The sequence below is a fragment of the Macrobrachium rosenbergii genome, chromosome 40 (assembly GCF_040412425.1).
Source record: "Macrobrachium rosenbergii isolate ZJJX-2024 chromosome 40, ASM4041242v1, whole genome shotgun sequence".
Taxonomy (NCBI): domain Eukaryota; kingdom Metazoa; phylum Arthropoda; class Malacostraca; order Decapoda; family Palaemonidae; genus Macrobrachium; species Macrobrachium rosenbergii.
This window is the reverse complement of record NC_089780.1, coordinates 31088777-31104402: the sequence shown is the minus strand read 5'-3', so window position 1 is coordinate 31104402 and position 15626 is coordinate 31088777. Positions and strand designations below refer to the sequence as shown.

General features: G+C 40.5%; 1 protein-coding gene and 1 pseudogene across 6 annotated transcripts in view; both read right to left on the bottom strand.

Annotated features, from left to right (window-relative positions):
• Positions 1-15626, bottom strand: part of LOC136826313 (BTB/POZ domain-containing protein 1-like) — a 531599-nt gene that overhangs the window by 222633 nt on the left and 293340 nt on the right. The window lies entirely within an intron of this gene.
• Positions 14432-14548, bottom strand: LOC136826386 (5S ribosomal RNA; annotated as a pseudogene).

The following is a 15626-nucleotide window of genomic DNA, read 5'->3' as shown; positions in this document are numbered from 1 at the left end:
CATTCGCCTAACTGTTATAGCTTTTGAGCTACGAACAATAATGTTGACTACGGTAACATTTTTTCGTTTCAATCAATTTATAACGTCAAAATGAAACTGTTGCCGTTACCAAAGCCATTTTTCTTGACTCACTTTATTCTACATCTTTCCTCTACATTTTCGTATATTTACAAAGTAATTTCTATGAAAAATAACCGAGATAGGGCTCTTCAAAAAAACTTTTTCTAGCGATAATTCTCACCATACGCCCAAAAAATCGCTCTGTTTCTTACCCTTTTTCTATAAATTTTTCACCAACTGACTTATTCGTTTTCATTGTTTTATATATCAATATTTAGAGAATTTTGTTGGCTTCCTCATAAAAATAATCCATTCGCCTAACTGTTATAGCTTTTGAGCTACTCCCAACGATAATGTTGACAACGGGTAACATTTTTTCGTTTCAATCAATTTATAACGCAAAAAATGAAACTGTTGCTGTTACCAAAGCCATTTTTCTTGACTCTCACATTATTCTTCAACATTTCCTCTACATTTTCGTATATTTACAAAGTAATTTCTATGAAAAATAACCGAGATAGGGCTCTTCAAAAAATCTTTTTCTAGCGATAATTCTCACCATACGCCGGGCAAATCGCTCTGTTTCTTACCCTCTTTTCTATAAATTTTTCACCAACTGGACTTATTCGTTTTTCATTGTTTTATATATCAATATTTAGAGAATTTTGTTGGCTTTGGCTTTTCATAAAAAAATAATCCATTCGCCTAACTGTTATAGCTTTTTGAGCTACGAACGATAATGTTGACAACGGTAACATTTTTTCAACAAGTTCAATCAATTTATAACGTCAAAATGAAACTGTTGCCGTTACCAAAGCCATTTTTCTTGACTCTCACATTATTCTTCAACATTTCCTCTACATTTTCGTATATTTACAAAGTAATTTCTATGAAAAATAACCGAGATAGGGCTCTTCAAAAAAATCTTTTTTCTAGCGATAATTCTCACCATACGCCGGGCAGAGCGCTCTGTTTCTTGCCCTTTTTTCTATCAATTTTTTCACCAGCTGGACTTATTCGTTTTCCATTCTTTTATATGTCGATATTTAGAGAATTTTATTGGCTTTCTCATAAAAATAATTCATTCGCCTGACATTCATATTTTTTGGGTTACGAACGAAAATATGAAAATAAGTAAAGATTTTTTTTTTTCGTGAAATAACTCACATTTTTTTGTATTTAGAGGGCTGGGACTCTTATTCTGACTATTCCACCATAAAATATAAACATTTAGAAAAAAAGGACAGCAAAATGAACGTTGTTGGCATAAAATTTCTATTTTTGCTGAATTTTCGAAATAATTATTTTTTCGCACTGTCGAACATCGCTCCCAGACACATCGGGCTCATGTGCCCTCAGTGATGTGATAACTATGCAGATATGAAAGGGTTAAATATATACCATGTATATACAGTATATGCCTCCCTAGGGAGGGGCCAATTCTACTTCAAGGAATTTCACTTATCGCGGGGGTTCTGGCCCCATTATCCATGAGGAGACGAGGGATCACTGTAACCCCAGCATTCCTGAAAGCTCTTTTTCTCTGGTATATCTAGCAATTTATACCTAGAAATTCGTGTTTGAATGGAATTTCACCGGGTGACACGGGGCCTTCCTCAGAAATAGATTTTTCCTTTGTCAAAATCCTCTTCTGGAGGTTTGAATTTTTTGAGAGACAAAAAGACAGCCACCAGCTCCAGGAAACTGATATAAGAACTCCTCAGAGCAGCTGATCACCTCCCTGCCACCTGACGATCCTCCCAGCGTCCTCCCAACCCAACGAGGAATCTGTGTGTATTGTCACTCATACAAATGGAGGAGTCAGAATGACCTGTTTTGCCAGAGATTCCTTCTGGATCCAAGGCCGAAGTATCTCCCAAGCTTTTTTAATTGTTTGATGAGGTCGGTCTTGCATCTTTTTTTTTGCATGCGATAGCCAGAATTTGTTCACATTTTTAGTTACAATCTAAGTATTGGATCTATTACTCATACGAACTGCAGCAGGCCCATCATACATTCTAACTGCCACCTGGAAACTCTGGGCTGTGCAACGAAACTTTTGAGGACTTACCTTATTCTGTTTTGAGTATGATGGGGAGAGGCAACAGGCCATGAGGAGTATCCCAACACAGTCCCAGCCACTGGAGGTGTCTGCTGGGCATGAGGTGGGATTTTTTCCAAATTTATTATAAAACCTTTTGACGGTAGTCTGTTGACCATTGCTCTTAGGTTTTTCATGGACTCTTTTCTTGTGGGCCCCCAGATCAACCAGTTGTCTAGGTAGACTATTAGTTGTATTCTGTTGATAATTTTGTAAAACATTCTTTAGGCAATTTTTACCCTAAAGGGCATAACTTTGAATCTGTACGTATCTTTCCCTATCAGGAAAATTAGGAAGGGGCAGAAGAGAACGGCTACAGGAACGTGCCAGTACAGTATGCATCTTTCAGATCTATAGAAACTGTCGAAGTCCCTTTAGGAATGATTCAACGTACTTAGGCAACGGTAATTATCCAAACCTTTTGGCAAACAATGTGTTTGTTCAATGTTGACTGGTTGAGGATCACTCTTTTTTTAGTGGAATCCTTTTTGAGGACACAAGAGACATACTTGGTGGCAAATATACGCATTAACAGGTCCTTTCTGCACATATCAATAATGCTGTCCCCTCACAAGGACAACTTCCATTGTCTGTGATGTCACTGAAGCTGACCGCAACCATACAATTCCTATTGGTATCTGCCTCTTCCTCTGCCTTCACCTTTGATAGACATTCCAGGTGTTGCTTTTCCTTTTCCCCCCTATAAGATGGTTTTTGGACCCTGTGAAAAAGGATGTCCTTGCTGTTTTTGTTATTGTTGTCCCTTTGTAGGGAATTGTCCCTTCTGACCACCTACCTGATTTTTGAGGAAAACTTTTAGGGGTGACAGAAGGCTTATATGATTTTTGATCAAAGCGAGCCTTTTTTGGGGTTGGGTAAAGGGAAATTTTGGGTTCTTTGTTTTCTGAATTCCCCTTTCCCCAGAAGAGCGTACTGTACACTATACAATTCTGTTGGCAGGCATGCTTGTTGAGTTGAGACACAACAGGCTCCTCAAACAGGTCCTTACAGAAGAGGTTAGAATATAGTAATGCAGTGACATTGGAGAGTGATTTGATGGAGCCCTCCAATGCTTCCATTCGCACTTTTATGCACCATTCTAGGAAGTCACAGTGCTTCCCATCAGAGTCTCATAAGACTTTTGGCCTCAACAGCAAAAATTATCCTGGAATATTCTGGAAGCCTTTTAATGGCAACTTCCAGCAAGGTGGTAGAGGTTATAATACTAAGGAGTTGGAGACTAGCATAAAATTCTGATGAGGCTGTCCCCTCTGAGAGTCTCCTCATAGGGGTCCCAAACTGCTGTGTAGTTATATCTAAAGGGAGCTTTTTCCTTTCAAAAGGGAGCTGTAGGGTTGCCCATTTCCTGGTGGAATTTCCCGAAACTGGGATGACTGTGTCAGATGGTTTTAATTCTGCCATTGTCTCTTGTTTTTAGTCACTACAAATTCTGAAAATCTGTCTTCATATGATTAATAATTTTGAAAGTGAAGGGAAAGAAGACTGGACTACTTGGTGAGGAAGTAGAGACCCATTTTTTGTTGACCTGGTAAAGAGTTATTTGCCCAATCCTTGGTGGAATTTCCCGAAACTGGGATGGCTGTGGCAGATGGTTTTAATTCTGCCATTGTCTCTTGTTTTTAGTCACCACAAATTCTGAAAATCTGTCTTCGCATGATTAATACTTTTGAAAGTGAAGAGACAGAAAGCTGGGGCTACTTGGTGAGCAACTTGGGTCTTATTCAAAATGGAAGTAGAGATCCATTTTTCATTGACCTGGTACAGGGTGATTTCTATAGCTTTTAATGCTATAGACGCAGGCAAGAAAACCATTTCTGTTGGTGGTTTCTCCATGTCTGGCGAAGATGGTACCAGGTGCCATTCTGTATTAGGGAACGCTGCTGTTTGTAAATTCTACATGTACAACTTCGATCATAGTTTATCTCTCATTAATTAAATACTTACCATTGGGAGAGAAAACGCACATTGAGCCATCTCACCACAGATTATCAGTATCATCAGGGGTGAGTATTGGAGCCCCTATTATGTTTTGATCTGAAGTTCTGTATTCCGAACCGACCATTTTGTTGTTTCCAATTGGAATTCTAACATTAGACCTTGTTTGGGCAGCATTTGTATCCACACTCACTTTTGGTTACAGGATGTAGTACTTTTATGCTTTAGGGTATACATGACCGACTTGTAGTACTTTTATGCTTTAGGGTGTACATGACCGACTTATTTTCCTTTTTGGAATCATGCTTCATGTCCTTTATATACTGCTATTCTGTGGCAAAGGCATCTTTGATGGTACTCAATTTCCTTACAGAATTGATCAAATGCCGCAAACTGTGAATCCCTTTTGGGGGAGCTTGCGCAATCTAACTGAGCTTCAGCAACTGAACTGTAACTGCCTCTTAATCAAGGGGCAGAAGTCCTGGGTTCGTTACTATACCCCTCTGAAAATGTAGTCAATTCAGTCAGAGTTAGGTGGGTCCTAGTATCCCTTTTGGGGAAATGATCCTATTCAGCAACGATAGCTGCAGGGGAAATAGAATTCCTTCTGGAAGGCTTCTCCCATGACTAGCTAAAATTTGTGTCCCTCGGCCTTCTGGGTTCAGCAGGGCCATTTCAATGGCAATGTCAACTTCATATTCCTTAGTAAGAATGTCAACCTCACGTAAAGATTCCTCTACTTCCTCCGCGGGGTTAACCTGGGAGGTACTGGGGACTGATGTTACTGGGTTTTGGCCCAAACACTGATGTTGTCCTGAGAAAGCTTTAAATATCTGCTGCCGGAGTTCTGCCAGAAAGATATAATCTCCCCCTTCCTCACCCCTACTGAACCCTAGGACCCATCGAGAGAGTTTAAAAGAAGCTCTTTCATCCTTAAAACTTGCTGCCAGGAGCATACTACAAATCTCACCCACATCTGGCAACCAAGCAGATTTTCCTTGTTTTTTACAAGGACTATGCTCATGGCAGGTGGTATGGGCCATACCCACTGGCAAAAAACGAACTGAGCAATTTGCTATGGAACACTTAAAATGAGGATCCTGCCTAATGGCGGCCCTGTAGTGATATAAAACAAGTTGTTGTTAGAAGCTAGTTAGTATCGTTTTTAAATGAGGGACGCTTCTGCAGTTCCTCATATAGTTTCTATATTACAGGTTAACTTGATTATAAGTGCGCAGTTGTAATACATTTAATTAAATATCTATGTTAACTTAAACCCTCTAAGGTTTAGGTTAGTTTTTATACCTGTATATGGCTGTATTACTTATACACTGTTAGTCCTTCTGCAATGGCTACATGAAATTTTTTATTGCTAATTGTCATGCCATTCAGACTAACTGCTATGAACTAATTTGTATAACTAAACCATGCTACTGTTTTATATAGCTTAGGTTAATGCTTCTGGTATAATCTATGTTAAGCTTAGAATACAGGATTTCTTAGAAGGTTCTCTTAACATAATCTAGGCCACTGCCTATTCTAGGCTTATTTAAAACTTAAGGATATAAACTATACAGAAAATAATCCTCTCATAATCTGGTTTTCTGTTTTATGTGGCCAAGACTACCCTTTTATCTGATATTTGGCCATCGCTGTTTTAGGCTAATAGTAGGATATTCCTTATAAAGGGGTTTCTACTTAATCTGGTTAGGCTACTGCCTGTTCTAGGTTTATGTCACCTTTAAGGATATAGGCTAGATAAGACCCTACTGGTATGTTAAAGAAAAAAAAAAAAAGTTATTTTATTGAGCCTAGGATACTGTTTATATATAATCCTAGGCTTATTTGTTCTTTCTTAACCTAGTACCTGTATAGGGTATTGCCTAATCCAGATTATTATAGATCACTCTTAAATGTATAGGTTATATAAAAACAGATACTAACTAATATGTAACCTTATAGTTAGTCTATTATTTTTTTGTCTAACCCATCTTGTTGTTTATATCCAATCCTAGGCTATTTGGTCTACTATATAAAACAGTAACTCACTAATGTGTAACCTTACAGCCAGACTATAACTTACTCTAATCTAGGCTACTGCCTAATCCGGATTATTTAATTCACGCTTAAGGGTAGGGGTTACATAAAACACAATTATCTAAGTATGTAGCCTTAAGGGGACCGTCCACTTTACATTAACCTTATGGGAAAAAGGGATTTTGACAAAGGAAAAATCTATTTCTGAGTCCAGTCCCGTGTCAGCCGGTGAAATTCCATTGTAGCACGAATTTCTAGGTATAAAATGCTAGATATACCAGAGAAAAAGAGCTTTCAGGAAAGCTGGGGTTACTACCCCAGATCGAAAGCGCCTCTTCTCCAAGGAAGACGTTATCCTATAAGGAAGGGTGAGTGAAAGATCACTACCACGGAGTCTTACTCAAAGATCTCTCTGCTGTTAAAACCCCAGAAGAGAGCGGTGAGCCGTTACAGCCCCCACACACAAACACCACCAGCTCGCGACACCAGCGCCACCTACCTCATTCCATTTTCTAGCACATGATCGCTACCATTTCTTTTTGTGTGCTCGTGTCTTTTGGATTTATTTTCATCTTCCACCATGTCATCGAAAAACAGCTTTACCATCTCAAGTTAAGTACCATCTTATTGTGGGGTTTTGTTCTATATTTTGGCTGTAATGGTCTCGTCTTTTCACAATTATGAGATCTTATTATGACGCCAAAGCTCCTCCGCCAGCCATGTCGATCGTGAGGCATACCCCATCAGTTCTTTTCTGTTGGAAGGTTGTCTCCTTGTCAACATATGTTATTTTTGCCCCATGGTTCTCCTCCTGGCGGGTTCCCTATGGCCCCCTTTTTCAAGTATTACATATTATTGGCCTGTCGGCCTAGTTAGGTGATGCCCCGTCCAGGTCCCCCAGGTTGGGTTCCTTGTTAAAACTTAGTCTGCATTAGGCTATTTGTTTTATTTTTGGCGAGCGATGGTGCTCTTTTGTTATTACTCATTGTTTACCTCCTCGAGGTAGCGGCAGCCTCAGATCTAACCGCTTCCCCGAGGTAGGCTACGCACCCTGTTGAGCACATTTTTATTATCCCATGTTCATGTGTGATGGTTATTTAGTGGAGTAGGCTTGTTTTGCTTCCATCCCCTTGCCCTTGGCGTGAAGATCCATCAGGTTGAGGAGTTTTGGTTGCTGTTTCTCCAGGGTCGTTTTTGGTGGGCAGAGTGAGCCCTTAGTTCTCTTCCTTCCTTTGGGGAAATAGAGTTCTTTGGATGTGTCTCCTCTAGGCTAGTCGCCTTCTTGCCCCCTCTTCTCGGCCCCGGTTGGTTCTCGGCACAAAATTTCTCTCCCTGTTTGCTTTCCTCCTCCCTTTCGCACTCCTTCCGTTATCCTAGCCTATACTGGGTTAGGTCCTTTATTAGGCTTCGCCTAGTCAGGAGTCGGGCATTGAGGCTCGGTCGCATCCCTCCCCTAGTAGTAGGCCACCCTCCTAAGTTTCATTATACTTGGAGTGGTGTATGTGTGCAGTTGAGCGGGTGATATATTTCCCCTGTCTCCTGTTCTCATTTTCGTAGCCTACCACTCTCCCTACTCCACCACCTCCCCCCCCTCCCCTCTCCAGCCTTGCTCTACTTTGCTAGGTGACGCTAGATGGCGTTTTCTCCGAGTTCAGGGACTCCTCCATTTGGTAGAGATTCGATTCCCTCCCATACAGTCCCTAGCATCGCTGCGTTGGTGTTGGTGGTTAAAGAGTTTACTCAAAGCTCGAACGTGTTTTGAACACTCTATCCCACACTTCTTTTCTCCCCGTCATGATTTGCTTGGTTGGGTTATTATACTTGCTCCGCTTATGTTATGTATCTACAAGCATCTTGCCCACCTTGTTTCTCTGGCGGGAAGAAGAGAGGAAGAGATATATATATAAGGGGCTCCCTCCGGTAGAGGAGAGTAGTTTACACCTTTGTACCATCACTTGTTTAATGTTATTGTTTATGTATATACATATTTAGATAAGTGTATTTATCCAACGGAGTACACACCACTCCTTTTATAATTTTATATATACGTGAGTCCGGTTCTACACCCGGGGGTTCCGCCGTTGTTTGGGTTTTTCAAACTCTATAAACTTTTTTGTTTTTCAATCGATTTTTCTCATTCAAAAACCATTTGAAAGATAATTTTCTCTACTAAAAACTAATTACTGGGATTTAAAAAAAATTTTTAGTTTTTTTAAATATTTTTACGTAGTATTTTTTTTTTTAATCGATAATTTCAATAGGCAAAAAATCAAATTTAAAAATTCTGTTTATGAATATTTAGACATTTTAATGCTCTATTATTTGGTTTTTGAACGACTAAAATCGGTCGATAAACAAAAAAGTATAATTAATTTTTTTCCGAAAATCTTAAGTTTTGAGAAAACGAGCTTCAAAGTTTTCATATACTACATTTACTTCTGTAAATTCTGAAGTAAACCTAGAGACTTGAAATTTGGAGGATATATAGAAACCATATTTATAAACATATACTGTAATTTTTATTAAGATTGTTTGAATAGAATTCAGTATACATAAGTTTGAAAAATTATAACTTCAGATAAACACTGTGAACAGACAATGCATGTGGCGATTATACATTTGTCTTTTTATCACTGACCACATTTCACGCTTTTAGCTTACTTGATTATCATCTCTATTACCTTATGCTACTATGAATATGATAATGACGCAAAATCATTACAAATATCTACGAAAAGACTAAAGAAATTAACAGAACTTACTTTTACTGGCTTATCTTTGGTGTTTTAGAAAACTAATTTTCATTCAAAGAAAACGAGTTCATTTAGGAAAACAGATCTCTAAATTAGGAGAGACTATAGAAAAAAATTTTCAGGTACTCAGGACAGAAAAAAGTTCCCTACCGGATTAGTGTTGCTTGCATGACCCCCCGTGCTAGAGGAGGCATAGATAAGTGTAGATTGAAGCCTTTTTAGCCATGATTTATACATATTTCATAAAAAAAATTTGTTGAAACTTAAAGTAGAGTGGTTTTCCTACCCAAAACCGTCATAAACCGAAAATAGGTTTCCGGGCCCCATGGGTCGCCGGACGCTCCCCTTAAGGCTAGGTTACCATCTCATCTAGCACCGATGACTATTTCATCTAGTCCTAGGTTACATGGTCTAGGCTAATGGGATGTTTCATAAAAGTTATCACTTAACTTGATATATGGCAATGCCTAGGCTAGTCCTGGATTACTTAGCTCATGCTCAAGTCCACAGGCTTATATAAAAGGAAAAATTATACTAATATGTAGCCTTATTGTTAGGCTACTGATTTATTTTGCCAAGATATTGTTATTATCTGATCCTTGGGTCCTCACTCAAAGGTAGGCCACTTAAGGATATGTAATCCTAGGGCACAGGCTACAGACAACATTCACTATTAATCTAGTCTAAATTATTCTCACTTACTGCCTAGATTATTGTAGACGTCGTATAATCTGAAAGGATTTTCTACATTAATGATAAGCTGTGGAACATTTCTTTTAGTTAAAACATTTAGTTAGAATTTAAAACAATTTTCGCTTTAAGAAACTAGGTAGCAATCAACGAGCCAGGTTCCGGCTTTTACAAACAAATTATCAGTTCTAAATGTTTAAAACTAAATTTAACTGGAGCTTAATATTAAGCACTTATCTTGCTAATTTTTGTTTCCATGATCCTTGATAATGAAATCAGAGAAAAAAGTCGAATTTTTTCGGAGCGCTGGTAATGATGTGAACCGTTCACTATGAACCAAAAGAGTTATGGTTCCTTGGTCTTTAACAGGCCGGTTGTAAACAAGAGGGCGGACATGCATGCGCAATAGTCACTTGTCTTTCTTGAAGGTTCTTTTGACGTTGGAAAAACTGGGTTCAGCTTTGCTGAAGATAAGGGAAAGTGCTCTCTTATTTTCCATCAAGTGTTATAATGTTAATAATCGAGTTCCTCGTTGGGCGAGCGGGTTCCGTTCTCAGCCACCACTCTGTTGACTGCGAGTTCGAATCTCCGACTGGCCGATGAAGAACAAGAGGAATTTATTTCTGGTGATAGAAATTAATTTCTCGCTATAATGTGGTTCGGATTCCACAATAAGCTGTAGGTCCCATTGCTAGGTAACCAATTGGTTCTTAGCCACGTAAAGTAAGTCTAGTCCTTCGGGCCAGCCCTAGGAGAGCTGTTAATCAGCTCAGTGGTCTGGTTAAACTAAGATATACTTAACTTATAATGTTAATCATTATGACACAATAGCTGGCCAAAAAGACCAACTAGAAGGGAATTTTTTTATATTAGTTTGGTCACCTTGGAGCTCTGGTAGACCACGGAAGGTAACTCCCTGAGGACGAAACAAGCAACTACGCTATCCAAAAAAAGGTAAAATTAGCAAAATTGTCAGTCATGCTTTGTAAGGTACCAGGAAATTCAACTAATGTGTTCTTGAACATGAAATATCACACAAAAATGGAATATACAGAGTGCTGTATATATTTGTAGAACATGAAAAGGCATCAGACAGAGTATCAAGATATGCAATTAGCTAAGTATTATGAAGGCAGAGGTTATCAGAAGCATATGACATGAGACCTTTAGTGTTTCTCATAAAAATGAAGGAACTACAAATGAATGCAAAGAGAGATGACTGTAAACTGGGTGCCAAGAGTAAAATCAAGAAAGAAGTTTAAAATAAGGAAAACTGAATAAGATATGAGCCACAACTGATGTCAACAAAACCAAAGTTAAGGTAGCCAAAAAACAAGCAAAGATGGAGGTGTAGCCTAAATATTATTAACTATACAGATGATGAGGGCATTTTGTAATTACATGCAGTAAGAACTAAATTGAAGCACTGACGTCACAAGATATACAGTAATTGGAATTGCACAGCTTACATGAAGCAAAGTATTTTTAATGCCTAGAAAAAGACAGAAGATTTGGAATATGTTGTGATGGAATGCAGACCTTGGAAGAGTACATCATAGAGTATTCCTGTTCCCTCAGTGAAATACAGTACTAAATCATGAGGACAGTATGGAGGGAGAGGACAGTATAAAAAAAGTAACAACACCTTAGATAAAGTTGAGAGTAGCATCTTAACTAATGGTAGATTAGTGTATCCTGTTAGAAAAAACAGCAAAACATTACAATGCATCTGGCCTCTGTACACATTAGGGAAGTTGGCATATGCAAAGATAATGGAGGAGATTGTAAAAATGTGTCTCTACAAAATATGATATTTTAATGATAAAATAAAGTTTGTTCATACTTACCTGGCAGATATATATATAGCTGTATTCTCCGAAGGTCCGACAGAATTTCAAAAACGCGGCTGCACGAGTGGCCGGTCAGGTGGTTAGTACCCATTCCCGCCGCTGGGAGGCGGTATCAGGAACCATTCCCATTTTCTATTCAGATTTTCTAACGCCACTGTCTCCTGAGGGGAGGAGGGAGGGCAATATAAATATATATATCTGCCAGGTAAGTATGAACAAACTTTATTTTATCATTAAAATATCATTTTGTTCATGAGACTTACCTGCCAGATATATATATAGCTGAATACCACCTTTGGAGGGGGTAGAGACAGCCAAGAATTAGGAAAAAACCAATTATTGGTAAAATTATTTTGGTTCCTTATCTGATAGCGTAGCTGACTGAGTGGTTACTGTCACTCTAGTCTGCTTCTGCTTTACTAGAGACCCCAGCGAGGTAGTGACCTATATAGCTGGCGACTTCTAGATGATCTGTCAACGGGGGCGTGACCACAATGTGACTAGATCATAGCCCATACAAAGAGGACAAAAGAGCATTACTAACCACCTAACCAACACCTAAAGCGTTAGTTTGCAAAGGATTGGGAAGACTGCCTCCAGTAGTCGACCCAACAACCACAAAAACACAATTAAAAAGGGGATAGGATCAGAGTTACCCCCTGTCCCCAAGGTTGCTGAAGCAGCAATGTATGGTCCCAGCGAAAAGCAATTTTCGTATGCTACCTAAACATCTTGCCAAGAGTGTGAGGCAAACACCGAATTGATTTCGCCAAAATGTGGCACTAAAAATGTCACTGAGTACCATATTTTTCTTGAACGCCATGGAGGTAGCAACTGCCCTCACCTCGTGAGCGTTAACTCTCAACAACTTGAAGTTGGAGTCGTCACAACTAGAGTGTGCGTCCTTAATGACGTCCCTAATGAAGAATGCCAGTGCATTCTTCGACATAGGTTTAACTGGTTGCCTCACAGAACACAATAAAACATCCAATGGACCACGAGTGTCCTGTGTTCTTTTAAGGTAGTACTGAGAGCTCTAACTGGACATAGAACTCCCTCAGGTTCCTGTCCAATAAGGTCTGCTAAACCTTTAATTTCAAAGTGTCTAGGCCAAGGGTTAGAAGACCTATCATTCTTAGCCAAGAACTTAGGGCTTAAAGAATAGACAGCATTGTGTTCCTTGAAGCCCACATGGCGGCCTCGAACTTCTCTCACTCTCTTACCATGAGCGAGGAATGCCGTTTTCGAGTAACATCCTTAAGAGATGCAGAGCGGAGAGGCTCAAAAGGACTAAACATCAAAAACTTGAGCATTACGTGCATTACGTCCAAGTTCCAAGCAGGGGAAATCAGCTGAGGAACCTTGGACGTCTTGAAAGACTCGTAAGATCGTGGAGGTCCTTATTGTCAGACAAAGCTAATCCTCTGTGTCTGAATACAATCGAAAGCATGCTCCGATAACACTTGATAGTCGGAACTGCTATATCGAGTTTTTCTCTTAAATAAACGAGAAAATCCATAACCTGGCTCACAGTGATAGAGGAAGAGGAAAAGCCCTTCTTTCTACACCAACCTTTGAAGGTTGCTCACTTCACTAGATATATCCTTTAGATGAAGAACTTCTGGCTCTAGCGATGGCCCGTGCCACCTGGCCAGAAAAACCCCTTCGCTCTGACCAAGTTTCGATAGTCTGAAAGCAGTCAGGTTCAGAGCGGGAGATTCAAAGATATCTCGTGAAGTGGGTTTGTATGAGCAGGTCTGCTCTCATAGGAAGGGTCCTCGGAACGTCTACCAACCAGAAGAGAAACTCCGAGAACCAGTGGTTCGAAGGCCAAAACGTGGGGATGAGAGTCATCCTCGTCCCTTGTGAGGCCATGAACTGCGTGTGACTTCTCCCAGAATTTAGAACGGGGAAAAGGCGTAAACATCTATTCCGTCCAATCCCAGGAAGAGCAACTATCGCAACTGCCCCAGGGTCAAGTACAGATGAGCTTTATAGAGGAGCCTCGCTGTTCTTGAGGTCGTGAAAATATCCACAAGATGGCGACCCCAAAATTTCAAAAATCTTGGCAAACCTCCTGATGAAGGGTCCATTCCTTCGGCAGGAGTTGATGGCGCAACAGAGCAGGTCTGCTCGAACATTTTCGACCCTGCAACAAAACTTGTGAGAATCGAAATGTTGCGAGCATAGGCTCAAAGAATAATCTCTCTTGCAAGGCTGAACAGGGAACAAGTAGTATTGTCCGAGTTTGCTAGAACTACATCGATTGCAAACTTGGACCTCGAAGAATTGGCGAGCTAAAAGATAGCCGCCAAATCTTTGAAGTCGATGTGCCAGGACACCTGTTCCTCTCTCCAGGTTCCTAACACTTCCTCTCCCTCTAGTGTTGCCCCCCAACCTGTTGACGACCCGTCGGAAAAACAACACTAGGTTGGGGTTCAGAAGCTTGAGGGAGATCCCTTTCTGCAATTCCGTTGGATCGAGCCACCACCACAGATTCTCTTTATATAAGGAAGAATTCTCAATTCCTCTTTCAAGTCTTCCTTGCTTTGTCAGTTCTCCAACAAAAAGAACTGAAGAGGCCTGAGATGCAGACTCCCCAGAAAACAAACTTCTCCAGCGAGGAAATGGTCCCCAGCAGACTCATTCCTTCCTTCACCTAGCATGTTTCCTTTTCCAAGAAGGCCGAAACTTTTTCGTACATAGAAGTTGCCGTTCTTGCGAAGACGCTATAAAAGCCGCTGAATAGATCTGAATTCCCAGACACAATGGACAGTGAGGGGATCAGCTGCGACTTCTCCACAGACCAGAAGTCCCAGGGACTTCACGAGTTGCAGAGTCAACTGAAGGTCCTCCAGATACCTTAAGCTTGACGATGCCGAATCAACCAGTCGTCCAAGTAGAGTGAGATCCTGACGTGCGACAGATGCAACTGCATCGCAACGTTTTTCATGAAGACGTAAACACCCTCGAGCAAAATGTGACGCCAACAGCATCTGGTGTTCCCAGGCGGTCAACCATCCAAGTACTGACCAGACCCAACGTTGCTTAACCGCTGATCGGACGAGAAGCGGTGTTTTCAACGTGGTATGGCCGTTAATGCAGAGTCCAAAGCAGAGAGCCCTGAACTGGTGCGTCTAGTCCCCAAGACAACCTGAGATACTTCACCGAACGTGGATGAATTGGGACGTGAAGATAAGTATCTTGGAGATCCAAAGATACCATCCAATCCCGGGATGAAGGGCTCCCTAGTATTGACTGCGAGGTCTCCATCTTGAACTTTCCTTCGGACCAAGTTGTTCGACCTGTTGACGTCCAAGACGGGTCTCCAGCCTACTGAAAGTTTCGGGACTAGAAACAATCTGTAGTAAAATCCCGGGAACACCGAGTCCAAGATCTGTTCCACTGCTCTCCGCTCGAACATCTGTTCGAGCAGGTCAAAGAATTTTCTGTTTGACAGGAAGGCAGTTGGGAAACAAAAAAAAAAGAGGAGACAGGAAGGGAATCAAGTAACCTCTCTAACAGTAGGAGGGACCAAACGTCTGCCCCTCACTCTTTCCAGGCTTGTGCAAAATGAAGCCTGGTTGCAAAGGGAGTCTGGAGATGAAGGGAGTCACTTGCTACCTCTCTTGGAAGTGACATTCCTTCGGGAAAAAACTCTCTCTGTGGTGCGGGTCTCGTGTTGCTTCCCATGGAAGCCCCTTTGTTATGCAAACATTTAGCTTTCGTTTACTTTTTGTATCTGAGAACGGTGCAAAGCGTTATGAAGGAGATGCAGTTTGAATGTCGATAACTTTAGTTTTGAGAAAACGATATTTTTTGCTTCTCTGTGTATTTATTTGCTTGCCGTTACACAGTTTGATGTTTTTATGACATAATGAAAAGCCAAAAATAGACCTGCAAAGTAATATAACTTCGCTAAATGAAGCTAAATGAAGCGCAGTGTCAAAACACGGCTGAGGTTGGCCAGCGCGACGTTTTTACTTAGTCAAGCTCTGAGCTGCTACTGACTGACTGCCACTGACTGCCCTGCGGCATTCCTGTCTTTGGAACTGATGCGTATTATGTCCACAGGGTTGCCATAGATCGCATTAGATATTATTTCATAGCTAAAAGGAAATTACCACCGATATACTGACAATATCATTACATTATATGAAAAATGTAATTTGACTATGA